The 27,641-nt window shown below is 47.0% G+C and overlaps 1 pseudogene; it reads right to left on the reverse strand.

Moving 5' to 3' along the window:
* Positions 1-3,202: 3,202 nt before the first annotated feature.
* The window catches only part of LOC144148201 (uncharacterized), a 105,433-nt pseudogene continuing 80,994 nt past the window's right edge, over positions 3,203-27,641 (reverse strand).

Genomic DNA, 27,641 nt, shown 5'->3' on the forward strand with positions numbered 1-27,641 from the left:
AGCGGCGTTATAGCGGCTTGATAACTGCGTGGTGTACACGTGATACTACAAACCCGATGGAAGAGATGGAAGAGAAGGCGGCGAGGCGGTGGGGTGCGGGGGCCGAGCGCAAGCGCCGCAAGCGGGCCGACAACCGTGCATTCGCACTTTCACATTCTCCCCCTCGGGGAAATGCGGGGGAATTTTTTTGGGGCGCCTGTCTACGACCAGAGGAGGGGTCGGGAAGATTTTAGAAAGCCGTTCACTCTTTTGTAGCATGTTGAAGTGCTTTTTCAAGATTTTGTTTATGTTTGGGGAACTGCCCCCGAACGTCAAAACTAGGTTGCCTCTCCCTTTCTGGTTTAGTTCTTTTTCATGGTGCAGCAACTCTTGGCGATCAAGGTTGACCGCTTTGCAAATAGCGTCGTTGACTATGGGTGGTGGGTATTGTTGCTTCGCGAGTACATTGCGCAAGTTTTCTGCGTTTGCCTCGAAGTCATCGGTGCGGGAACAAATTCTCCTAAATCGGTGGGCCTGCGAGTATGGGATACTCGTTTTGCAGTGGCACGGATGACAACTGTCGAAGTGCAGATACTGCTGCCATTCGTAAGGGTTTTGTACACGGTAGTGATCAGTTCTCCTTTGTCTGTATTTATAAGCACGTCAAGGAAATTGATTTCCGTGGTTGAATAGGTATAAGTGAATGCGATGCTTGGATGGGCCATGTTGAAACACTCGATGAAGTCGATTAAGTCTTCCTCCGTACCGGTCCAAATAAGGAATACATCGTCCAGAAAGCGTTTGTAAAAGAACGGCTTAATTTCCCAGGTTGATAGAAATTTGTTTCGAGATCGTTCATGAATATATTAGCGTAGTTGGGTGCCATTCGAGTACCCATCGCAGTGCCGTTTATTTGTAGGTAATACTGATTGTTGAATTCAAAGCTATTTATTTCCAGCACTAGCTTGGTCAAAGTTTCAATGACTTGTGGGTTTGGCGACTCCTGGTCCCGATGTATGCTATAGGATTAAACCAGGGCTTCAATCCCATCTCGGTGAGGTATATTTGTGTACAGACAAGTTACATCTAGAGTTACAAGGAAGGCGCCATCAGGGATTTTTATGTTGTCGATTTCCCGTAGGAAGTGGTTAGTATCGCGAAGATACGACGAATGGGTAGCGGGTATTTTCTTAATCAGGGAGTCTATGTAGCTTGATATTGGTTCGGTGAGAGTGCCTCTTCCCGAAATTAATAGCCTACCAGGGTTCCCTTCTTTATGAACTTTTGGCAGCATGTAAAACCTTCCTGGCGTTGCGTGTGCTGCTGTAAGTGCTTTACAGAGGCGTGGCTCTATTTCCCCAATTTTGACAAGATTATTTAGTGTTGTTGTTATTATTTCCTGATGTTCAACAGTTGGATCCGCGTCAAGTTTTTGGTAGAAAAATTCATTATTTAACTGACGGTGGCCTTCTTGGATGTAGTCTGGTTTACTAAGTATTACAATACCTCCACCTTTATCGGCCGGTTTTATGACAATGTCTGTTCGATCACCCAGTGCCTTAAGTGCCTCTCGCTCCTCTTTAGAAAGGTTCTGGGTCCCTGGTTTGCGAGCGTTATAAGCCCGCAGGACGTCTCTTTGAACGGCCTCAATGTACGAGTCCAAGTGTTTTTCCCGCTCTGATTTCGGTGTCCACTGCCGCCCTACATTGACGGAGGTTGGGGCAGCGCGCTCTTTGTTCGGCTTATCGAAAAAATATTCTTCTAGGCGTAAATTTCGTGAAAAATTGTCCAGATCTTTCAGCAAGTTAAACTCATTGTATCGGCCGGTACTTCGGCAAAATATCAGCCCGCGCGAGATTTCCGACCGCTCATGAATTGTAAGTTGTACCCCGGAGAGGTTAATTATGTTTTCATCTATGTTCATTTGAGTTTTTGGCATTTCCTTCGACTTGCAGGGTGAAATGGGGGGTGTAGTGTTGGGATTTCTAATGTCCGTGTGGTGCAGAGCTGAATTGATTTGAGAAAACTTGTTGGAGTATGGAACGTTATCCTTTGACAATTTTTTTAATTTTGATTCTCATTATTTCATCTGTCTTCTTTTTCTCGAAAAGTTCCAGTTGGCTGGCCTCCAGCGCAGAAAGGACAATATTATTCGAAGCTCCTCCGCCCTCAGAGACGCGAGTGTATTATCACAATGATCCACTACGATGTTAGTTAGCTGAAGTGATGCGGATTTAAGAGTTTCGTTCTAATTTTGTGTTTCACGTTTGTTAAACGTATGCATCGATGGTGTTAATGATAGAAGTAGGCCCCGGGGGCCGATCGCAGCCTTTAGATATATTTTGAGTGTACGCACATGTAGATCATGGCGCACCCGCTTGTCAATTGTTTTCGTTATCTTAAAAAAATTAGGCGTCAGCAGCTGATCACGCGTGTCATCTGAGGGAGAGGAAGTCGGAACATTGGCGCGGCCAGGATGTCAATTCATGCAAATGCGACGTGCAGAGCCACAGTGTTTTCGGAGATCGTACTTTTTGACGGCGGGGGTGGCACGGCTTTTCTCGTTTTCTGGACTGGATTCCAGAACCTCGCAGTCTCTCGCGCTCGGCTGGGGGTCAGAAGGTTGTGGGCTCGTTGAAGTCGGTGGGTTGAGGTCTGATTTCCCGGGGTTGTGCTCGATCGTCTGCAGGTTTTCCGAAGGAGATACGCTTGTGGCTGAGAGCCCTGGGTCCGGGCCTTGGGGTTGTTCAGGTGGCGTGCTGTTTCATCCGGCGATGGGTTTGGCTGGTTGCGGTGCTTTACGAGGCTTTTCGGGTTTTTTGTTGATAGCCCCAGAAAGAACGCTGCAAGGGGTTTCGCTGGGTTTCCACGTGGAGTCCGCAGACGCTGCGTCACCTTTCTGGGGGGCCACAGTTGTACGTGCACTCCCAGCTGTAAGCCTTCGGTGGACGTTCGGACGAGCGACCGGGCTGGGCGCCGGTTCTCTACTGCTAGCAGAGTGACTGTTCGAGCTGACCACCTGGGCGAAGGATGGTATCACTGGCTGCAGCTGGCTAGTTGCACTGGGGCATGTGGGGTAGGCCGTATCGTCCATGTGAAGGCCGTTCATGGAGGGGACGTTCGGGCTCGTCGGCGGTGGTTAGATGGTGGCACGGGGGAGGGCGTGGTCTCTCCAATCTCCGATTTGGGGTTTCCGGGTTCGCAGCAGGAGGTTGTACAAGTTCTAGGAAAGTAGTGATACTCCCGTGAAGTTCGGGTGCAACCCATCCGCCGCCAACACCATCCGAAGGGAGAAGTGCTGCATAGCGTGATTGAGGTAGAATACTCCGGCCATTTCGTTGCACAAAGCTACGAGCCGGCAGTTGAATGTGTGCGTCTCCTGGTTGATGATACCTACTCTTCTCAAGTTGGGCTCGCGTAGTCTCTCGTTAGGGCCCCGGGGCAGCACCAATGACACAAAAATGGATCCAATGTCCGGTCTTTCGGCCTTGATGTGGTGAAGGAGGGTCCGATACCTTTGAATTGCTGTCTTCGCGTTCGTCCTCGCGATGTCGTTAGTGCCCACGTGAAGGACGAGGAGAGACACCCCTCGTGGCACGAACTCCAGCAGTCCCCTGACGTCGTCAATGCGGGCACCCGGCTGCGATATGAACGCTGGGGAGTCCGGGCTTGACGGGTCGAAGTGCGGGTGAAGGTGCTTCGTCTGGGAATCACCCACGACGGCACAGGTGGGTGCATGCTGAGGGAATTTTCAGATGATCCGTTTCGTAGAAGCGTTGCCGGCAGCCATTGCAAGTTATACTTTGATTGCGAGAAGGGCTCTCTGGTTGCCGTAGCAAATAGTAAAAAATGGGTATAGCTTCTAACAAAACTGTTTATTAGTCGACGTTTCGATCGGATGCCGATCTTTCTCAAGACAACATTTCGTATTTCTGTGCACGTATTTATAAGCCCGTCGTCCAACGACGCCGAAAAAAGAGAGAGGGGGGATGTGGGGAGAAAGGTAGCAACAAACACGCTCTCGGCGAGGTGAGGTGAAGGTATGCAAAAAAAAGAAAGAAAACGCAAAACAAAAACAAACCTAAACGTGCAGAAAAGAGAGAGGAGCGCACAACTCTTTCAAAACGCTGTCCTCCGTCGTTCGTCAACTTGTAGAACCAGTGACAGGTAGCGCCCGCTTCAGAGGGGGGCCGCTCTGCTTAAGAAACGAAAGCGCAAAGCAGTAACAGGGACGCTCTCACGTCATCACTGGGAGGCACAGGATTCTAATGGTCACTGACATTACGGGAAGAGTTGACAGGAAGCGGTCGCAGCCGCACACATTTCTGAGTGACGCCAACCCTACAAAACAAACAGGCAGGCTCGTTTAGAGTGTAAGTACGATCTCCGCACTGTGGCTCAAAGCATGCACGATTCCGCCTACCGGCAGGACGGGCGAGCGCCATTCATCACTCTTAGCTGTATTCTTCTGCCCTGTCCGGCAGCCGACAGGGTCGTCCCTGACCATGAACCAGGGAAAAGGAGCTTAACTAATCCTCTAACCACACGCGGGAGTCGCGCGGGTCCTTTGTTGGAGTAAGCGGCGGCGGGCGCCTCGACGTTGTTTGTGGCATACGCCGCCTGTACAGAAACCCCAGGAAGGGAATAAATAAAATAAGAGTAGCTTGGTTACTTGTTTAAACAACACAGAGACTTAAAATTTAGATAGAGGATTATTCTGCAGCCAGATCATCAACAGCATGTATAGACGACCTAATGCCCGGGCTAACATTCATTCCTGCCTTTACGGTATTGAATTTGTAAATAATGTAAGATTCACGTTGTTCGCGTACTCTTGTAGTAGAAAATCCACTCTTTAAACGTGTGACCCTGATGGAGTCGAACGGGTGGTTTTCGGAGTTAATATGTCGTGATAAGGGTAGATCCGGGAGTGAACGAACATGTGCGCGATGGTTGTTGAAGCGCATGCGGAATGCCGTGTCCGTCTGGCCAATGTATTGGATGCCACAAACACCGCACTCCAGAAGGTACACCACATTAGAAGAGTCGCAGTCGAGTGTCGCGTGAAATAGATGCTTGAAATTTGAGTTGGTGCTTTGTGCCACCGTGGTTGTCTGCTTGTGTTTACATACGCGGCATCGTGCCTTTCCGCATGGTCGACACCCACCCTTGGGTGCCCTCTCAGTTTTGGCGTGTAAAAGGTAATCTTTAATATTTTTGGGGCCCCTGTATACGACCCGAGGAGGGGTGGGGAAGATTTTAAAAAGCCGTTCACTCTGTTGTAGCATGTTGAAGTGCTTTTTCAAGATTTTGTTTATGTTTGGGGAATTGCTCCCGAACGTCAAAACTAGGTTGCCTCTCCCTTTCTGGTTTAGTTCTTTTTCATGGAGCAGCAACTCTTGGCGATCAAGGTTGACCGCTTTGCAAATAGCGTCGTTGACTATGGTGGGGGGTATTGTTGCTTAGCGAGTATATTGCGCAAGTTTTCTGCGTTTGCCTCGAAGTCCTCGGTGCGGGAACAAATTCTCCTAAATCGGTGGGCCTGCGAGTATGGGATACTCGTTTTGCAGTGGCGCGGATGACAACTGTCGAAGTGCAGATACTGCTGCCTATCGGTAGGTTGTTTGTACACGGTAGTGATGAGTTCTCCTTTGTCTGTATTTTTATGCACGTCAAGGAAATTGATTTCCGTGGTTGAATAGGTAGAAGTGAATGCGATACTTGGATGGGCCTTGTTGAAACACTCGATGAAGTCGATTAAGTCTTCCTCCGTACCGGTCCAAATAAGGAATACATCGTCCAGAAAGCGTTTGTAAAAGAATGGCTTAATTTCACGGGTTGATAGAAATTTGGTTTCGAGATCGTTCATGAATATATTAGCGTAGTTTGGTGCCATTCGAGTACCCATCGCAGTGCCGTTTATTTGTAGGTAATACTGATTGTTGAATTCAAAGCTATTTATTTCCAGCACTAGCTTGGTCAAAGTTTCAATGACTTGTGGGTTTGGCGACTCCTGGTCCCGATGTATGCTATAGGATTCAACCAGGGCTTCAATCCCATCTCGGTGAGGTATATTTGTGTACAGAGAAGTTACAGAGAAGTACAGAGAAGTTACATATATACATATATATATATATATATATATATATATATATATATATATATATAAATATATATATATATATATATATATATATATATATATATATATATAATGAATATATTTAGAAAACTGAGGCATACGTAAAAACATTGCTCGTTAATCTGAACGCATACTCTGCGCATGGCCCTGGCGGCATATCAAATCAAATTCTTAAACGCTGCGGAGCCTATATCGCTCTTTTTCTAGTCGTACTGTTCACGGTATTCTTCAACTGCGCGACGTTGCCCAGAGACTGGAAGACAGCGAACGTCACACCCCTTCATAAAACCGGTGTTAAAGACAAATCTTGGAACTACAGACCAGTTTCACTAACCTGCGTTTGCTATAAAGCTCAAACATATATATTTATGTCTAACCAAGCAGCTTCAAGACAATTAATTTTTCACGGAGTGGCAGTATGCGGTTGATTATTCACGATATTTCACGAGTTATTCACGATATTGTTTTAGGCTTCAACAAAGGTGTGTAGGGTAATGTCCTTTTCTTAGATTTACGAAAAGATTTGGATGTTGTTCCCCGCAATCTTCTATTTTAAAAGGCGTCGTTTTTAGGCCTTCCCAGATATCTCGTAAAATGGGTGCAAGACTCCTCTCACACTATTCATCTGACACTAATCTTATCGGGCCGGCAAACTCCTGCTGCACCTTTACACTGCCTTGGCAGGGTCTCGGCTTGACTCTGGCAGTGTCCTGTATTGGTTGGCGACAAATATAGCAGGCAAAATGCTCGACCTAGTGCTGTATCTTGGCCTTCGCCTCTAATGCGGCGCTTTCTGCACTAACCCTGTGGAGAGTGTGTATGTCGAGTGCGACAAATGGGGCGTAGGGCATCAGCGGGAGTATGTTGACCTGCTGTGTACATCTAAGATCGTGTCTCTCACCAACCATCCTTTTCATACTATCATAAAATATACCAAACTTGCAACTCTTTTTAAATAGGCAATTTATGTTCTTACCTTTCTCTCTCAGAAATAGGAAAGATGCTTCAGTACTCAATATCGCCCTTTCAGACACGCACAAGAGACCCATCTATATTTTAATTCCATCATGCATGCTCGTCCTATATCGTGCGACCTGTCATTCACGCAAATAGAAAAAGTACGGTAAACTGGAGCGCGATTTTTCACCACTTCCTGTTCCTGCAGGATAAATTTGGGTGCGCTGAATCCTTCAGCGACGCGTCGAAGACTGCATCTGCTGTCTCTTGTGGTCCGCACGGGCAAAATTTGTAGTTAGTAAAAAAATAAAATTTTTAGCAGTATTTACACAGCAGAAGCGTACAGAATGTTACTCGTTTCATATCACATCATTAAACATAAAATTCCTTAGTCGATCGTGTTCACACATTTTCTAATCGTTGTGCAGGCACCGTCATCAGGAAAGTCGTCTAAAACTATATGATCAACGTTGTTTTAAAGGTTATAATGACTGCTTATGATTCAAATTTAGAAATAAGTATATGCTGGGTACAACGACTCTGTGGGATTCTTGGCAATGAGACCGCTGATCAAATGTCCTCTGCTGCTGCTCTCATGACCTCAGTTGACATAACAACAGTACCGTATACCGACATAAGACACACATGAGACGACAGCTTCACAACACATGGCAGTAACACAGTGGTCAACAGACCACAAGCTGTAGGTAACAAAATCACAATTACGACGCTACACTACTGACTCTCGCAACATAAACACTGAAGGCGCCCTGGCTAGGCAGCGCATAGGCACGCTCAAGTAAGGCCCTCCCAGCTGCTCACTGGATCTTTGCGACCCATGTCTAGCAGTGGTGCAAAGGACCTATCCGTAGTTCATGTACTAATGAAATTCAAGGCACTTGACACAACACGACACAAACATTTCCCTGAATTATACAGACGACACATTCCACTACACCCATCATTAATTTCTACGGACGAACCAATGATTTCTAGTCAACGTGTTCTTAAGTTTTTAAATAAGGTGCAGTTTCTGCAGCTCTTGAAATTACGTGTATTCATCCCGGCCCCATACACCAGCCGCCTTCATAGTCTTTGTTTAGCGTCACTGTTTATGTTTTATTTTTTAGTAACATGGTTTAGTCTTTTTCTAACACGTTTTAGTATTTGCGTCTCATCAACGAATAAATCAACACATCTTTGGCGGTATTTGCCATTGTTTGCCTTGCGCGAAATAACACGAACCTTCATCGACCTCAAGATCACTTCAGTGATCGCCAGCAGTTGGTGCTTGCTAATGGTGTTTCATCATCTCCTGCTAGCGTTTTATCTGGAGTCCCACAGGGCTCCTTCCTTGCACCATAACTATTCCTATTTTGATCAAAGATGTTCTCTTGGGACTTAAAGGCACTGTATCGTTATGCGCTCACGATTGCATCGTATATCACCCACTGAAATGTGCCGAAGACGTCAATGCAATATAAACTGACCTTGCCAGAATTATTACTTGTTGTACAAAATGGCCGATGAAGTTAAACATTTCCAAATGTTATCACGTTCAATGTACGAACAAGAAAAACAAAGTTCGCTGTCCATTATAGTTGCAGAATACTAAAATACAGACTGTGGACACGGTGAAATATCTTTGTGCGAACCGAAAAGAAACATTACACTGCACCACCCACGCCCACGCAATATTATGAAGGCATATCATCGTTTTTATTTCTTCCAGAGTGTTTTAAGGACGACCCAAAACAGAAAATAAACGCTATATTTTACAAATATAAAACCAGTAGTTGAATATGCATGCACAGTATTTGACACCTCTATCGCAATTTTACAAGTAGAACGAGAGAAGGTTCAAAAGCGAGCTGCTCGTTTTGTAACCAGTAATTAAAATTTATTGTCAGGAGCTCACAAATTATAGACAGACTTAGATAAAAGTCGTTGAATCAGAGAAGAAAGCTCTGTTGGTTGAAATTTCTACACAACATTCATAATAACCAAACTGGAACAGATAAAGTTTTGTATTTAAAACAGCCACACTATGTATTCGCACGCAGAGACAATCACGAAAGATTAGAGAATACTACTGTCCCATTATTGTGATCAAACATTCATTTTTTAACACAATTAGTGACTGCTATAACCTTCCAAACGGAGTGTTTCTTGCCACGAATTTCGCTGAGGCCATGGAGCATGCTGTATAATTTGCGCTCCAGATATTTGCCTCATGTAATGTCAAAAAGGTGTTTCATTCTTAATTTTCTCATCCTGATAAATTTATGCACTGTATACTGTGCGAAATAACCCCTCTCCAACAGTGCCCTAGGGGGGCTGTAGTAGCGTGTAACAAATAACTAAAGAGCTCGTGAATGCGCGGGTTAAAAAGGACACGAGTGGTATGTAGTGTAGAACCAATTCCATACCATCGATATATTTTATGCGGCGTTCTCTCTTCTCGGTGTTTTCTTGCAAGATGTACAGACATAGCTCAGGGCTTTAAACGGACATAAATATAACGTACAAATATAGTTCATTGGAAAATTTAAACACCCCTCTATTGTAACAGTCTCAGTGACCAGAAAAAGCTACGACATGACTCCGGAACTCAACTTACAAAGGAGGCATTAAGGTAATGCCGATACTGTGCCGTTCTGAAAATTAAAGCGGGAAAATACCCCATGGTGTTTCCGTGTAAAATCACCCCATGTCTCGTTACGGGATAGCCAAAAGGGTATCTGGAGAGATGCCGGGAAACGCTCATTGAAAAAAATAAGGACAATTATGACGCAAAAGTTATTTGCGGAAACTTATGTAGGCATTTTAATTCGTTGCTATTTCGTCCTAAATCTCGCGGCATACAAATTCAGCTTCTTCAAAATACGTAAATACACGTGCCTCCCCTGTCTAACCATGCTCGTGCTGAAAACAGTTACCCGACACTAATACAACCCTAACTCTTCAACTCCGACGGATGGTTGTTGTATTGCCTTTTCTTCAGCGCTGCACGTAAGTTAATCTAGACCGGTTCGCACTCGTTGCTTTAGTTTGTACGCTTCATTTAGTGACTTCCTTATTCTTTACTATCATACTAGTTTCTTAAAGTTGTACAAGACAATAGTACTTATCCACAATTTTGCCCCCTGTCCCTTCTGTGGGTGTGGTTGCCCAAGGCTTCGCTAAATTTGTACCCTGTACTCGGCCATATTGCAGTTTATAATTAACATTAGTTTGGGGTCATACATTTGCGTTTTCCTAATAAAACGTAACCGGCCCTATAAAATCCAGAATGCACGGGGTTTAATAACTGATTTATATTAAACCGCCGCAGTGCGTTGCAATTGTTCTTCCCGTATATTTATATGGAATTGCAAGCTGCTCCTCTGTGTTTGAACACTGTACATTGCTTTACGTCGTTCTAATTTAAACTTCGTTGTAATCAAAACGGAGTGTTTTGTCCATGAAAATGCAACCGCCCACACATAGGCACAAATGACCTAGAGGTAATTGCTCTACTTAAGACAGTCGCTCTACAGCCCACCAATTGCTCTCGTTCATTTTTACACGGCCTTACCCGCAGCTCCGCTCTATTTCCGCACCGTAGCTGGCCCTGATGGGCTAAAAATTAGGGTGTAGCCCGAAAGAACCCATTCCCGTTTGACCCCTTCCCGTTTGAACCCATTCCCGAAACGCCCTTCCCGCTTGACCCGTCGCGTGTGCGCCCGTTCCCGAAACGACCTTCTCGTTTGGGCGCTTCCTGTTTCAGCCCGTTCCCAAAACGCCCTTCCCGTTACAACCCCTCCCTAAGCGCCCTTCTCATTTGAACCCGCATCGTTGCAACCCATTTGAATTTCTGAAAATATGCGTTACCGTCTTCGAAACTGTTCCCCAAAATGTGCTTACAAGCAACGGGTCATGCACTAAAAACTTGTATGCACCACATTTTCCGGAATCGACCGATATTTCCGGCCGATAAAAGTTTCCGAATGCCTTAGGCCGATAGCGCCCTCTTGACACAAAATTTTTATCGGCGAAAGTGTACTATAAAGATACCCAATATCTTGAGTAATTAACGCATTGGATTTTTCTGCAGTTGGTGTTCGTACGTGCGGCTGAAATTTATTTATCAGCCGCTCTTATGCTCATTGTTTGGAGTGTAGCTTTGTCTTCGGGTTCGAGAGATCTATATATCAAAGATGTCCGTAGGAGAGACTTTAAAAAAGGAAAAAACATGTGCAGAAATCTGAGAATTGGATGCTAATGCCTTTCCTACGTGAGTAATTGGCAGATATTTTTATTTATTTACCGATACTTTACGGCATGGTCGGGCTGATGCAGGATTGAACATAAAAACACATCAGTATTGGTTGGCGTAGTTTAACAACGCCCCACACAAATAAATAAAAGACATAAATATGTAATAGACGCAAAGGGGTCCGAACAAGGATATGCATTCGTAATGTACTATTCCAATTTTAAAATACGACGATTCAACCAGAATACATATTTACAATACGTGGGCAAAATACTTATAACGATACTGAGTTCGCTGTTCGTTCATTTAACTTATTCCAGTAAGAAATTGCACGAGGAAACAAAGAAAACTTTCGAATAGTAATTCAACTGATTGGCTGCCTAATAGTCTTACTATGATGTCTTCTCGCTGAACGTCTGAAAGGCCCTTGGAGGTAGTATTCCCGCGACAATTTTAAGTTTTTGTAGTAAAGAAAATTTAGGTTAGAGATGACCCTGCGCGGCTGAAGTTTTTGAATGTTTGCCCTATTTGCAAATTGAGTACGCTAGAGTGGTGGGAATAAACAGAATCAATAAAACGCAAAGCTAAGTTTATAATTTTCGCCGCTTCTCATGACTGCGATTTCTTATAGCTAGATGTAGCATATGTATCCAGATACATAGGGTTACTTTACTTTTATTCGTCTTTTTATGTTTTATAGTTTTCATATGTTTCTTTTCGACATTAATGTGCACTTGCGTTATTATAACGTATAAATGTGTTAGTCCACGAAATACAATTTCTTTCAAAGAGAGGGTATTTTTTCGATTTTTTTTTTGTGCTTCCGCGGCGCTTTTCTGGGCTTCTTGATTTTATGATTTTTTGGTTCGTTAATTTAAAATATTTGTTTGTTAATTTAGAAGATTTGTTTATTAATTTGCTAATTATTAATTTCTTTGTTAGGCTTTGTTAATTTAAAAGATTTGTCAATTGGTATAACGAATTGTAACCAAATGTCGTCGTCTCTATATATTCAAAAAGTGAAGCCCAGGTTTGAAAAGCAGTCAAGGACTCTGGATGTACTAAGCATGCTATCGCAGCGGTGTGAACAAACGGAAATAAATGACAAACAATATGAAAATGTTTTTATAACGTTTAATAAACTGGATACGTTATTCCGGGAACGGGATAAATAAGAAAATACAAAACGGGAAGGTTCTTTCGCCCCGGGTTGAAATGGGAAGGAACAAACGGGAAGGTTGAAATGGGAACGGGTTCAAACGGGAACGGGCCAAGTGGTAAAGGCAGAAACGGGAATGTCGTTTTGCGTCGGGTTTAAACGGAACGGAACAAGCGGGAAGGGTGAAATGGGAATGGGTTCAAACGGGAACCTCCCAAAAATTAAACCCTGTTTGAATCATGGTGATGTGTCTTCACGACGAAAATGAAACCCACACTATCTAAGCACAAATTGAGTAGGTATTCTAACTTATTTTACAGGAAAGTAGTCCTACGGCGCTACTTTGAACATTTTTTACATATCATCGTGCACGTATTCGCTCAATTTCCACAATCTGTTTGGACTTTGTGTGCCTAAACTGAAGTTTGGTGTTATGAAACCTCGGTATTCTCTCCTAAAGAAAAGGAAGGAACCTCATACCAACGCATTAAACTTAAAGATTGTGAAGGTGTACGCTACATCCACGACCACCACGACGGTTTAATTCAATTATTGCAACTGATTTGCTTTCTTCCCTGCGTCGAAGCTCTATACTGCATTGCTGTCGCTGTGTGACCTTCCTCCATTTTTTTGGAAAGGGTGAATATTGTACATCACTTGGGAGGGGCGTAGGATGGAAGGGCGTGTCTTCCGCGAACGGAAGGTGTGTAGAGCAATCAGGGCGAATGCCGTATTTTTTCTCAGTCCGAGCAGGCGTTGCCAAGGTTATGGAAAATGCTTCAGTGTTTTTTGCAACTCACTGGCAAGTCTCCGTAAGCGAGTAGTTCGACATACGTACGCTGGGGACAATAGGTGGTCGCCGCGATGCACGCACTCAAGTGCGCTGGGCATTCCCTTGGTTTTTACCGTGCCGAGTGGTCGCCGCAGCCTTAGCCCACTTTCTAATTCGGTATGCTTGCCTTGGCAGACGCGCCCCGGGGACGCACAGCAGTCGTCGCAAGGCATGCATATAGGTGTTCTCGGCATTTTCTGACTTTCTGTAACTGTCGGGTGGTCGCGCGGTGCACGGCGCACATGCTGGCGCCTAAATGTGCACGCTCCGAATATTTTTCGTATATTTAACTGAGACGGAAAAATTTCACATGCTAAACAGCCTCGCTGTTAAAAAGTATACCGATCAGATGTAAGAAAAATTGCTGTGAGTGTAAAATGCTTACATAGAAAATTCATTGTACGCCACAATTCTCCCGCATTCATTTTCCACGTTGGATGGAACGCGAACTGCCTACACTTTTGATGATATGTGGCCCTAGTGCATTCTAACTTACAGTTCTTCGTCAGGAGAATTGGTTGTTTTGTCAATAAAAAACTTTACTACATATCATAAATGGGCTACGTGTTTTCTCTAGTGCTTGCAAAAAAGGCGTTAAGCCTTCAAATTTCGCCAACTTTCTTTTTACACGGCAATGCTGACAATTTTCCTCACTTTCGTGGTCTACTTTGCCCAACTGCGCCAAGTTGAACGTTATGATCATAGCTTGGCATTTTCTTCAAATAACACATCCGGCATACATAAGCGCAGAAAACGTATGTCTGATTATCAGTTTGGTCAGGCATCTGTGCTGCTCCCCACTTTTGCCGTACTACCATATTTAAACAGTATAAACATGCCTTTGATACGGTCTCATGTTATACGATGTCCTACTGCCCCTAAAATAAACCTAATTGTGTCCCTAACTTGGAATTTTCTCTCAATAAACACATTCAACAATGATTATTTGCAGTTATTGTTGAGTTCCACAGAACGCATGCTCTGCAAACAATGGTTCAGGCACTACATTGAGAGAGCGCTCCAGTGGGGCTAAAAATAATAATGAAGAAATAAAAAGCAACGAGGAATATGCATGCGCAGAAGGTCGTCTGCATCTTAGGAAATTATATGCTAGAAGTAAAAGGATAAAGCTTTCTCGAACCGATGGTCATTGCTGATCGCAACCACGAGAAATAAATCCGGCGCACAATAGGTATGGACTGGCGAGCACTCGGCAATCGTTCGGAAATTATAAAAAGTAAGCAACCTCCTTCGTTCAATCTACAACAATCTACAATTTCTGCGAACTCCCGGTCATGATATAGAGCTGTAACTTACTAAACAAATTGAAATAAAACTTGCTTTGGTTCAATGGGCCATGGAACAAATATCCTTAGGAATAACACTCAAGGACACCAAACAAGCTAATTGCATCAACGAACAAACTAAAGTTGACGATATCATAGTTCAAATAGAGAAAAAGAAAGAGAGCTACATAATGAGCCCAACCGACAACCATTTAAACATCAGGGCCACAGATTGGATACCAAGATCTCGGCATACAATAAGCGGAAGGCCAATCCACGATAGAGGCATAAAAAATAAAGTTGGGTATTAAATTCGGGTCCAGAGCAGCGCAGGGCAGGAGCATTGGGAGGTCAATAGGGGCGGCCTGCATTCTGCAGTTGACCTTAGAAGCCTTATGATGATGATGACGAGGGTGATGATGATGGCGAAGATGATGAAACAGAATCGGTGCTGTATGACTGTAATGGCGTTGGTTTGACAATTAGGTTTGACACTCGCATTGCGCCCTAATTTTTTTATTTTTAGATTTGACAATAATTAGGTTTGACATTCACAATGCGGCCTAACATTGTTTAACGATGATTGTATTTGTGTTTTCTGTATGACCACCGATATTTTGCTTGACCTTATATCTGTTGGTTTGCGTGTTGGCCCTCGATTGGAGACCCTGTGTTTGCGCTCGCAACCTGGCGGCCGTCTGGAGAATCGCGGCTAATCAGGTCCGGTTGCGGTCTTCTCCCCTGCCCATCACGCTTGGTTTTTGTCATAACTGCGTCGCTGTCGTGATACCGCCTAACAATACCAATTGAAGAAAAAGCCCAGGTTTAAGATGTTTTGCTGCATCCATTTGTTTCGGCACAATGGAAAGGAAGCAGGCTACCTTTTTACCGGTTCCTGCGGGAAGCAGACAGCACGTCTCGAAGGGGTATAACCGCTGAGCAGACCGCCGCACCTGTTGGCGGTTTGGGAAGGTGACTGTAAAGTATTTGTCGATGCGGTCCCTAAGAGTAAATGTCTCAACCACTCTGCCGAGTTCTATTGCAGCGCCCACACATTGTCGTCCTTCATACTTACCAAGTCGCCAAAACGTACTCGAGATAAAGACGAAAGCGGGCAGTGATAAACGAAGCGTAGAAGAAGCAAATATTCTTCCTTCCAACGCTTCCATAGTCGGTGCAGAAGCTCATCTCTGTACTGCACCCTTCGTCGCAAGTCATGCGCGGCAGAGATAGGCAAACAGGCGGCAGTTCGTGGTGGTATTCCCACAGTCGCTTGCCGGTTAAAAGTGCTTCAATCACAGGCATACTACTGACAACATGTTCCTCGTGTTTGATATTGGGGGGTGACGCAACCGCAGCCGGCTTCACGTCCGCACCCGGAGTCTTTGTGACCAGGCTTGGCGCGCACTTCCGTCTCGTTAACTGGTCGTCCGCCTTCTCCTTGTTAAGCTTCGCATGCTCAATCTCCACGATGTTCTTCAGACGGTTCCGTTCATGGATGTACCTGATGGCGCTGATTGTGCTCTTGAGCTGCTTGTGCAGCTCCCTCGCACGTTCATCAAGCTGATCCAGTTCTCTCGCCAAACACTGTGCTTCTTGATGGTCTCCCTTAAGCATCACAACCTCCTTCTTATTCATGAGCTGCGCCTGCCGCACCGCGTAGTTGCATGGATTCCGCTTGAAACGCTGCTTCTCCTTACGATGGCCTCGACGTCGAACTCCTTGTACTCGTAGTTGAGTACGTCCTTAACGTATGTCAGCTTCCGCGCCACCTCTTCCTTTGTCGGAAACGTGACCCCTTCGAGGTTTATTTCTTCTCTATACTTCTGAAACTCGTTGTTGGCGAAGTCATGGCGGGACACAAACTCGAGCCGGAAGACCCTATCCTGCTTCCCTTGCTTCAGCCTCAGTTGGTGCAGCCTCAGTAGGTGTTTCACATGGTGCAGTATCATCCCATGGCGTACACGTTAGCCGTATCGACCACGTCGGTGATCTGGGTGAACCTGTAGACGGCGCGGCCATTCTTGGAGCCGATTCCGACGCGCACAAAGCAGCCCAGCACCGTTTTTGCAAAGAACGGCGCATGCACCTAGCGTTCCATCTTGTGACGCGACAGACGGATCTTGCCGACCTCTTCCTTCGTGGCGACAATCTGTCGCTTCGCCTCCTCCACATCTTCCGTTGCTGAGGACGAAGGTGACGAAGAATGGCGCCGTTCTTACGCGTCGCCACCAACCTTGTTATTCTCTTCGTCATCTCTGTTGGAAGTGTCATCATCCTCGTCAAACGAATAAACGTCGCTGGCTTTGAGCTTCCTAGTCGTCTGGGCCTGTTAATCTTCCCGTGTCGGTGACTTGCGCTTCTCTTTTTCCTCTTGGTCATTCTGCAGCTGATCTGGCTGATGTGCAAACAGCTGAAGCTGCCTTTTCAGCCTGCATTCGGCTACACTTCGGTTCGTTGATCGCGTTAACCCAGGTGTCTTAGTCTTCAGCGGTACTACGTAGCGACCCGTGCTCTTGTGTACGGCGCTACGAAACGTTTTGAACGCCCGGTGTTTGTTGACGTTTTGCTCCTCGTCGGTGTCCTTTATACCTATGGCGTCCAACCGGCACATCTCCGACGTTTCTCCCTGCAGTACAAGCCAGGAACAATGCAGTTGCACTGGTGCTACTTGGTGTCAGACGATGGCAGACGTTAGTGTAGGTTCCTTGAACGATCCAGCCGAATATTATCTCCACGGCGCACAGGGTGTCGGTGAAGCGCTCTACACGACCGGTTACAATCCTCCAATAATTGTCAGAGCCAATCAAAGCGCTTATCACAGAGTCCTGAGGTTTATTGTCTTTGGGCTTGTCAGCTAAGGGTAAATTCTGGTCACGTAGCTCTGCAATAACGGTGGTCTCTATGCCCGGGTCTCTTACTGTACAGACCTGTGACACTTCCAGAGATTGGAGGGTAAGCTCAATTGATTCAAAGCCGCCACTCACAGTTATGTTCTCCTTTCGGCATTTTTACTAGCGTGGGCGGTGGCACTTGCCGAATGTGAACACTGCCAATTCCTTACTTCGAGTGCTAGATACAGACAGCTGCTGAGACACGTCTAGACGGACGAAGAACCGTTGGCTTCCAGTATCAAGCAGTTTCTGTACCGGTACGCGGTCGCGGTTTCTAGACGCCCACCTCTTGGCGGTTTGGAGCAACACGGGTGACGAGAACATGCTGCTTGCGTGATCGGCTGTCAACTGCTTTCCTCGTTGTGTTTCCACCTCTCGGTTTTCAGCTCCGATAGGAGTAGGTGGCAGTGTAATGCCCGTTGCTGCTCGTCCCCAAAGGCCGCACAGTGTAGTAATACGGCACCCTGAGCAGTGGTCGCAGCTGAGCCATGCTGCGCCTAGTTATAACGGGCAGTGTGGCCCTTCTTCCCACACTTGAAACAGCAATGCTTCCTGGACAGCCGTCGGCGCTTTTCCTCCGCTAATAGTGTGGCCTGGCATCTGCGCGTCGCGTTTCCTGCAACGTCGCAGAGGGAGCACACAGAATGCGCATCCATCGACGGATCGGTACATGGCGATGCGCACCATGACGCTAGTGCTAGGGCGGGTGGTTTTCGAGGCCTTGTCACGTTGCGGCTAGCAGGCAACATCCTTGAAATGGGTTTTTCACGCGACACTCGACTCTTCTGTCTGCTTTCAACCTCCATTTGCAGGAACTATACCATGGCCTTGAATTGCTGTTCTCGTGATTCCCCTGCAGAGTCCGCTCCCACCGTGTCGGTCTTCGTGCGCCTGCCGTACAAGATTGCCAGATCATCTGGCAATGAACGCATTATCACCCGGTTCGGAACAGCCGCGTACTCTGCATACGGCATGCCAAGGCTATCTAAACAGCCGGTCTGGAATTGAATCTGCAAATAGAGGTGTTACAGATGTGAAACTTGAGACGATGGATCAATTGGTTCGATGGAAAGCAGGTTGTTTATGTAGTCATCGAAGAGGACATCCTTTCGGCCATAGGGTTCGGTGAGCCCCTTGACTGCAATCTTATAATTGGCGTCAGTCAGGCGTATACCTTCCATTTCCCGCTTTGCAGAGCCAGCCAGGTAAGTCTTCAAGTACTGGAACATTTATATGTCGGCGAGATTGGGGTGAGCGTGTATGGTGGCCTCATAGTGCTGTCAAATTCCCGGCCATTCACGGCTCTTGCTGCAAAGACGGGTATTTTAAGCTTTGGGAAGTTTACACGTAGATTCGGTGCTCGTGGACAACTGTGAGCGGCCGCATGTTTGCTGATGAGCTTCGTTTAGGCAGCTCCGTAGGCATTGCTGGAATCGTTGATAGTCCTCGCAAGCCTCTGTAGCTGGCCTTCAGTGACAGGACCACCAGACGTAGTGCGCGAGTTCATGGCGAACCGAAGCCTTCTTATCGCGTTGCCAATCTTCGCACGGTAATCTATGGCACCCGCGGCTTTTTCATCAAACGCCTCAAAGTCAAGGAATTTGGCGATCTGGCTGTCCATCTCACCGAGAGCGGGCCCTTTAGAGCAAAGCCTGTCGATAATTTCCTGGAGGTCGCCCAATGACGGTAGAGTGCTTTCCCGAAGAATATCGCTGGCCACGGTATTGCGTCGGTGGTAGAACCACGAATGATGCCTCGATGCCTGGGCAGCTTCTCCAGGCTCGGTAACGTATCGGTGCGATGGAAGCTGGCCGTTTCCTGGGTTTTACGGCACCGTAAATGTAAAGACAGCGAAGAGTCCGGCACCCGCGTTACCTACTCGAACACATCCTGGTTCTCCTATTTTTTTATTGTGTGCTCAGGACTACAAAAATTACACGCGGATCAGATTACTGTCAGTGGTGTTAAGGGTACTTAAAAAGTAAATTGCTAACAGAATTTATGACACTTTATATTTCAGTCAACACAAAGAACAAGCATGGTTTTGTAAAGGCTGTTCAACAGTGGACCATATTCAAACGATCAATCAGGTGGTAGAGAAGTGCGCAGAGTATACTGAATCCTATGTATAGACTTGATATACTATGGAAAAGCATCTGAGTCGGTCGAAACCTCAGCAGTCATTCAGGCATTACAGAACCCGGGCGTGGACGATCAATATGTAAGAATACTAGAGGATATTTACAGTCGGTTCAGCGCTAACATCACCCTCAATTAGCAGGAGTGAAATACCTATAAGGAACGGCGTCAGACAAGGAAACACGATCTCTCCGATGTTAGTCACCGCATGTTTAAAAGAAGTATTCAGAACAATGGATTTGGAACAGGTGGAAGTAGGAGGTATGGTAGACTACCTCAGTAACCCCAGAGTTGCTGATGACATTGCCTTGTTATTTAATCTGGGAAGAAATTGCAAAACATGCTTACCCCACTGAACCAACCGAGTAGAACCGCTGGTCTGAAAGTTATTATGCAGAAAACTAAAATATTGATCACTAAACTCGGGACAGCACAGCGGTTTGAGATAGGTGGCGACAGAGTGGGAGTGGCAAGCGAATATATCTACTCAGGCCAAGTTGTGACCATGGATCCCAACCATGAGGCAGAGCTTCGGCAGGCAGTCTCAGATAATGAATGGCAGCCTATCGTTGTCTCTGAAGAAGCAAGTGTATGACAGCTGCATCTTGTCGGTACTCAAGTACGGGGCAGAACCTTGCAGGCTCAGTGAAAGGGTTCAACTTAAATTGAGGGCAACTCAGCGCTCAATGGAACCGAAGATGATAGGTGTAACATTGAGGGGCAAGATGAAGGAGCGGATCGGGGAACAAACGCGTGTTAAGGACAATATTATTAGAAATTAGGAAAAAGAAATGGACGTGGGCAGGGCATTTAAAGCTAAGGCAAGATAACCTTTGCTCATTAAGGGTAACAGAGGGGATTTCCAGAGAAGGGGGTGGGAGAAAGTTCGATGGGCAGACGCCATCAAGACGTTTGTGGGGATAACTTTGCAGCAATTAGCGCAGGGCCGGGGTAATAAGAGAATAATGCGAGGGGCCTTTGTCCTTCAGGGTGCGTAGATAGGATAGGGGTGATGATGATGATGAAACTAGCTACTTTAGCCGAGGCAACTAATATATTCGCTATTTATCACGTTTACTTGATCCTCCCGCTATGTATAATACCACCTAAGCCAAAACCGAATTGGTTATCAGCAATTTAGAAAAACGGAGTCCTAGTTGTGGCAAGCAGTGCGCCAAAGCTAGGTCAATCCTTAACGTATCTTTGCCGCACGACCACTTAATGTCTGCGCGTGCGGGTTACCGAGGAGGTTCTGACGAACAAAAAATAATGGCGCCGTGGGAAGGGAGCAAGGAATGAACACGAAGCACGCAAGAAAAGGCAAAAACAACCGTCGCTAAAGCTGGTGACAAAGCTTTTCCTCCAATGCGCCCGCCGGTGCGCGGAACGTTGATTATTAATGTCCTGTCATCGCCCTATCAACACTGTGTTCCGGCTGAGAAAACAGCCCTCCGTGTTCTCCTCCGCGTTCAGAATTTCTTTTGCGCACTGCACGAAGGAATCGTTGGCTGGTATAGGTAGAGGCCTAGCCTATAAATGACATACAGGCTTTGTTTTTGCTACAGACCATGAAATGCTTCTGTTCCTTCAGGCTCGAGGCACTCCTACAGACAGATACATAGCTCGTTCCCGTTGAAGCGGTGAGGAGCCCATCATGAGCCACCCCAAAATAGCTGCGTGCAAAACCCCAAAAGTGTTTCTGCCGAAACCCCCCAAGGAGTATGTGCTGAACAAGAAGGTACGAAATGTGCCAAGAGTGGAATGAACATAGAGAGGGGAAGAGGAAGCCGAAGGTGGCATGCTTTGGGAGAAGGAGTTTGAGGAGAACACCAGGCCTGCCTCCTGGAACCGCCTCCAGCTTCAACGGGGCCTAATGACGCCTCAAGACTTCTGACAAGAGATCCAAGCTACGATCCTGGAGGGAGGCCCCGCGGAAACGCACCGTTGACGACTCCGGGTGCGAGAGCCTGCTGGGCTCCAGGCGGCAACGCTCCGGCTTCACACCGCATCGGTTCAAGAACGCACCGACGGCTACACTCCCCTGGTTCCTGACGGTGACGGCAAGCTCACTACAACCAGCGGCTGGACTCGACACAACGGGCGCTTTACCCCTACACCAAATGGGAAGACATCGACTTTAACGAGAGGCTATATTATATTTAAGGACTTTACGTGGATATCAACCGTGTGAACGCCTTTTTGATTAGTTATCAGTAATTGTCTTGGGCTGTGATATACCGTCTTCGTTAGTTAAACATGCTTTTCTATATCCTGGCTAATTGAATAATTGGCGTGACAATTTTGGCGAGAATGGCAGGATGTATTATTCTTGATTGCCACTGTCATTTCATCCAGGTGGATTGTTAACCGAGAAAAAGTGTTATGGCTTACCGAGGCAATAGGGTTGACTAAAGAGAAGGCGTTGCCGATGTACGAAAGAGCAGCCCAGTAGGAGCAGAAGAAAGCCGAACGCGAACCGCAAAATGCAGAGAGGGAGCAGAGGATATTGGACTGAAATCACGCCTTGATGAATTCGCTTCGCGTGGTACAAACATAGATAGATTCAAGCGAGAGATCTGGTTCGATAACACCACGAGCACCACAAATCTGCCCCCTAAAATTTATGGCACCATTCCATGAGAAGCGAGACTACTGGGACGCCTACTTACAACTTTCTGGCAGAATAGCCACTGGTCAGGGCTGGAAATGGTCCGAATGGGCTGCGGCCTCGAGCTTGTGTTTGGCAGGCGAAGCATTAAACTGCTTCTGTCCGATCGCAGCTTCTGACTCGAACGACTACCACAAAGTGAAGATTGCGCTCCTGAAGAGCTTTCGCTTGACGGCTGAAGCTTTCAGAAAAACGTTTAGGTGCTGCCAACCAGAATACGCTGATACCAGTGGACGGTTTGCAGCAAAGATTAGGAATTACTTCTATCGTTCAATGGCCCCGATTTGAAGACACCTTTAAGACTATCAGCAACCGGATTGTCTCCGAATAATTCTTGCATGGCTGTTCTCGCAAGTTAGTCGCGTTTCAGATGCAAAAGCATCTCTTGCTCTCGGCTCCGTCATCCGTCATCCGTCGTCCGTCAATCCAAGGCCCAGGAAGACACTGACAACAATGCCTGTATAGGCGCCCTTTAAGGGGAAGCGTGCTCGTCTCGTGCTGGCCCAGGTAGACACCGGGAGCACTGTCGCTCCAGCATCTCATGGTCGAGGCTATGTCTCTCCCTTGTTGTGGCACCGTTCACACACCGCTGCGCATGCTCGGCTCATCTTGGGCCGGCCGAGGAAGACACCGGTAACACTGTTGATCCAGGAGCCCTTAAAGGATAAGACACCACCGCGCTTTCAGCAAGCCGAGCCTGCGCAGTGGGGTTGTGGACGGCACAAAAACGACAATGGAGAGACATAGCCCCGTCGAATCTAATAAGATTACATCTTCCCGTAGGGGACCTTTGAGTAATATGCAAAACAGCCATGGGCTCAACGCAATTTCCCATTTCGCAGTTCTGGTAAGTCAAAAGTGTGCTAGTTACCATGAAAACAAAACTGTAAATATAACGGTAGCTACGTACCTCAACCTAACGGAAACGACGAACTGAAAACTAATAGGCAGTTGAATCGACCCCATGGGTGCTTTGCATACTACTCAGGGCTCCGCTACCGGAAGATGGTGCAACCTTTTAAACGAAGACCGATTACAAGCTATTGGTTACCTGGCTGACTCAACCGATGGATTTCTTTAGGCGCAGGGCTTACAAAACTTTGGTACGGTGAATGACGAACAAGAACAGCCGTCTGGTAGAGGCAACGTGCCAGAATTAGGAAGTTCCACCTCACCGAACAGGATCCTAGAAAATGCTTCCTCTGCAACGGGGACAGCCATTTAGCTGCGGTTTTTGGCAGTAACTTTGTTGGTAACAAATCTGACCTTATTTGCCAAGTTTGTAATAGAAGAGGGCAGAGGACTGAAGCCTGTCGCTTCAAGACACAAGACATAGTGGCTGGCATGGCGTATCGACATGCAAAACAAACGCAATTGCCAAATTATGCTAAAGCAAAAGGAGATGAAGTCAGAACAGTAGGAGCATGCACGTCGATGTACAATACGGAGAGAACACCAATCGGTGAAGGAATAGTGCAAGGGAAGAAGATCGCGGTATGGAGGAATAGGGGTGCTAAAATGGTGCTGATTTGATGGAGTTCGATGCGTGATTACGATTTGAACGGAAAGAAGTCATCTGTTATTTTCGCTGACAGTACCTTCAAGTGGTTATCAGAAGCCATCATAGACATCTCAATGGCCTCCTATTCTGGGAAGGTTAGTGCAAAATGCCTAGAGAAGCCTTTACATGATCTGATATTGGGTAATGTTCCTGGTGTTCGAGATGTAGGCCCACCCGATTCTAGTGAATTTGCACGGCAAAATTCATGCAGAAAGGGAGTAATCAGGTTATATCACAAGAGCTACACAATACAAGTGGTGATTTACCCATAGAGAGTATGCCCCAGTGGAAATGTCAGCAGCCGTGGAAGCAGCCATTAGGGTGTAGGAGGAGCAGACCACTCTACGTTTTACTAAACCAACCCCTTACCCTACACTCTCGTGAGTTGCCAAGCACCAGATGCAAGATTAGACACTGCAGGGCTATTATTACCAAGTAGGGGTGGAATCGAAAGAATACCATTCTGGTTACACGTTTTTTGTTCAGAATGAACTTCTTTACCGAAGAGGCCTATTCCGCTGAGGAGGAGTAGTCAAGCGGCTTGTCGCAACGCAAGATATTGTCACGAAGCTAAGGACGACGCAGTTGTTTGGAAAAGAAACAAGTTTATTGGAGCGAACTTGTGCTCCCCTAACAACTGAAAAGAATACAGAGGCGGCCAAGCAGCGGTCAACAAAGTGACGTACAGTCGCCCGCAAAAGTTTGCGGGATGAGCAGCGTATGGCCGAGCGGCGCAAAACTGCGTTGCTGCGCGATCTGCAGCCAGCGGGCGCCGGGTCGAGGCTGAAGGAACTGGCGTGGTGGTTGCGCTTTGCGCATGCCTGGCCCTCATTTGTTACCGGGAATTTCTGATTACTCGCTTGCCCGTGACATGCTTTCGATATTCGCGGCAGCCGCGAATATCAACAGCTTGTCACGGGCAAGCGAGCGATCAGAGATGCCCAGTAACAAATAAAGGACAGGCATGCGACAAGCGCGACCACCACGCCCACTCCTTCAGCCTCGACCGGGCGCCCGCTGGCTGCAGATGGCGCAGCAACGCAGTTTTGCGCCGCTCGGCCACACGCTGCACATCCCGCCAACTTTTGATGGCGACTGTACGTGCGTCTGGCGAGCGTCGCAGAATCGAATGCCCCTGCCTCCGCACTGCAGACTTTTTATCTTTCGGCGCGCGTGGTTCTCGAAACGTCGATTCACATCGAGAACATAGTAGATCCAAGAAAATTATTCTGGGCTGTTAAAGTTAGATCGGAATGCTCTCCCTATCACAACAGATAACACATGCGGCACAGAAACAAATAAAGAATGGAACACGCGCTTCCCTTGGCGCAGAGACAACACAGACTGGCGCAGCCAGGCGGTAAAAGCAAAACACAATTAAACAAACCCAATTTATGGTTCGCGGCATTACCCTCCCCCCCCTCTAAGAGTGCATCGACCCGATGCTAACATAAGCGACAGTCCGAACAAATGAAAATAAAAGTTCGTCATCGTCCGTAGAAAGGTTTTAAGCAAACCACGTGGACGACATCGGGTCGCGTGGGTCGTCGTGATGTGCCGGAATCACCACTGGGGATCACTTCGTAGGTTAATTGCCCAACACGTCTTAGAATCTGGTAGGGTCCGAAGTACCGTCGCAGGAGCTTTTCACTGAGTCCGCGTCGTCGAATGGGTGTCCAAACCCACACACGATCCCCTGGTTGGTACTCGGCGTCTCGGCGTCGGAGGTTGTAGCGGCCCGGATCCACCAGCTGCTGGTCCTTTATACAAACTCGAGCGAGCTGGCGAGCCTCCTCTGCACGTTGAAGATATCCGTGGACGTCGGCGTTGAGGTCGTCGTCTTCTTCGTGCGGAAGCTTGGCGTCGAGCATCGTAGTCGGCCTTCTACCGTCGACAAGCTCGAACGGCGTCAGCTGCGTCGTCTCCTGGATAGCTGTGTTGTACGCAAACGTGACATACGGGAGCACTTCGTCCCAAGTCTTATGTTCTACGTCAACGTACATTGACAGCATTTCTGCGATTGTCTTGTTCAGACGTTCTGTTAGTCCGTTCGTTTGGGGGTGGTACGCCGTCGTTCTTCGGTGATCCGTGTTTCTGTAGCGTAATACTCCTTGCATCAGCTCCGCAGTAAATGCCGTTCCGCGGTCTGTGACTAGGACTTCCGGGGCTCCATGTCGCAGCACAACTTGGCTTATAAAAAACTTTGCCACTTCTTGTGCAGTCCCCCTCGGAAGAGCGGCGGTCCCTTCGTAGCGCGTCATGTAGTCTGTCGCTACGACAATCCACTTGTTCTGTGATCGTGACGTAGGGAACAGGCCTAAAAGGTCCATTTCAATCTGTTGAAATGGTCTCGTTGGGACGGCGATCGGTTGCAGAAGTCCGGAGGGTCTTGTCGTCGGTGTTTTTTGTCGCTGGCAGTCACGGCAGCTCCGGACGTAGTGGGTAAAAGCAAAAAGCCGGGCGGTAAAAGCAAAACACAAATAAACAAACCGAATTCATGGTTCGCGGCAATATACAGCAGAAGCTCTTAATATTAGCGCACAAAAACATCATGTCGGGCCATCGAGGGCTGTTTGAAACCGTCAGGAGAATCGACGAACATTTGTTTTTGGCCAGCCGTGCAAAGTAATACAAGGGAATATTCTCAAAGTCGGACCGAGCCCCTCATTTTTCATTTCTTATTCGCCACATGGCATACCGAGGGGCTCTGTTCTGGCAGTCTTGGTGCCAAATGTAGCTTAAGAGGGTTCAACGCTGGTCGACCACTCTCGACATGTCGTAGACACTCCATTCACGGCCCGGGGGTAAAAAGGAGGTCCCCTTCGCCCCGAGTAGTCCGAGTGGCGCCGGCCACCACCCCCAAGTGCAGGAAACAAAAAAATATCTAAACATAAATACCCGAGAAAGTGACGGGGAAACAGCATCCACAAGTAGTTTAGTAGTCATCGCACCAGACCGGTATTCTGGAGGTCGTGGGGTTTGATCCCACCCGGCGGGAATTTTTTCACCACGTTCTTTCTGTCTCAAAAAATTCTTCATTTGTTTCTATGACCTAGCGCATTCCCCCCTTTGCTTCCCGAGGTTTGCTTGACTGCAAACCCGTATTCTGTATTATTTCACCGAGCCCCTCATTTCCAATTTCTGATTCGCCAAGTCCATAGCGAGCGCCTCTGTTCTGGCAGTCTTGGTGCCAAAGATAGCTAAAGAGGGTTCACCGCTGGTCGACCACTCCCCACATGTCGTAGGGACTCGAGTTACGGCCCGGGGGTTAAAAAGAAGGTTGCCTTATCCCCGAGTAGTCCGAGGGGCGATGGCTACCAAACCCAAAGGGCAGGAAAGAAAAAAATATATTACCATGAACACCCGAGAAAGTGGCGTGGAAACAGCCCCACAGGTAGTGTAGTGGTCATCGCACCAGACCGCTATTCTGAAGGTCATGGGTTCGGATCCCATCCTGCGGGCATTTGTCACCACTTCCTTTCTGTCTCAAAAAATTCTTTATCTGTTTCTTTGACCTACCGCATTCCCCCGTTTGCTTTCCGAGGTTTTCTTGACTGCAAGCCCTTATTTTGTCTTTTTTACCGAGCGCCTCAATTCCCATTTCTGATTCGCTACATGCACTGCGAGGGCCTCTGTTCTGGTAGTCTTTGTGCCAAATGTAGCTTAAGAGGGTTCAACGCTGGTGGACCACTCTCGACATGTCTTAGACACTCGATTCCCTGTCCGGGGGTTTAAAAGAAGGTCCCCTTCATTCCGAGTAGTGAGA

This window comes from Haemaphysalis longicornis, unplaced genomic scaffold (assembly GCF_048455015.1).
Source record: "Haemaphysalis longicornis isolate Haplotype H1 unplaced genomic scaffold, Haemaphysalis longicornis Haplotype H1 scaffold_8, whole genome shotgun sequence".
NCBI lineage: Eukaryota > Metazoa > Arthropoda > Arachnida > Ixodida > Ixodidae > Haemaphysalis > Haemaphysalis longicornis.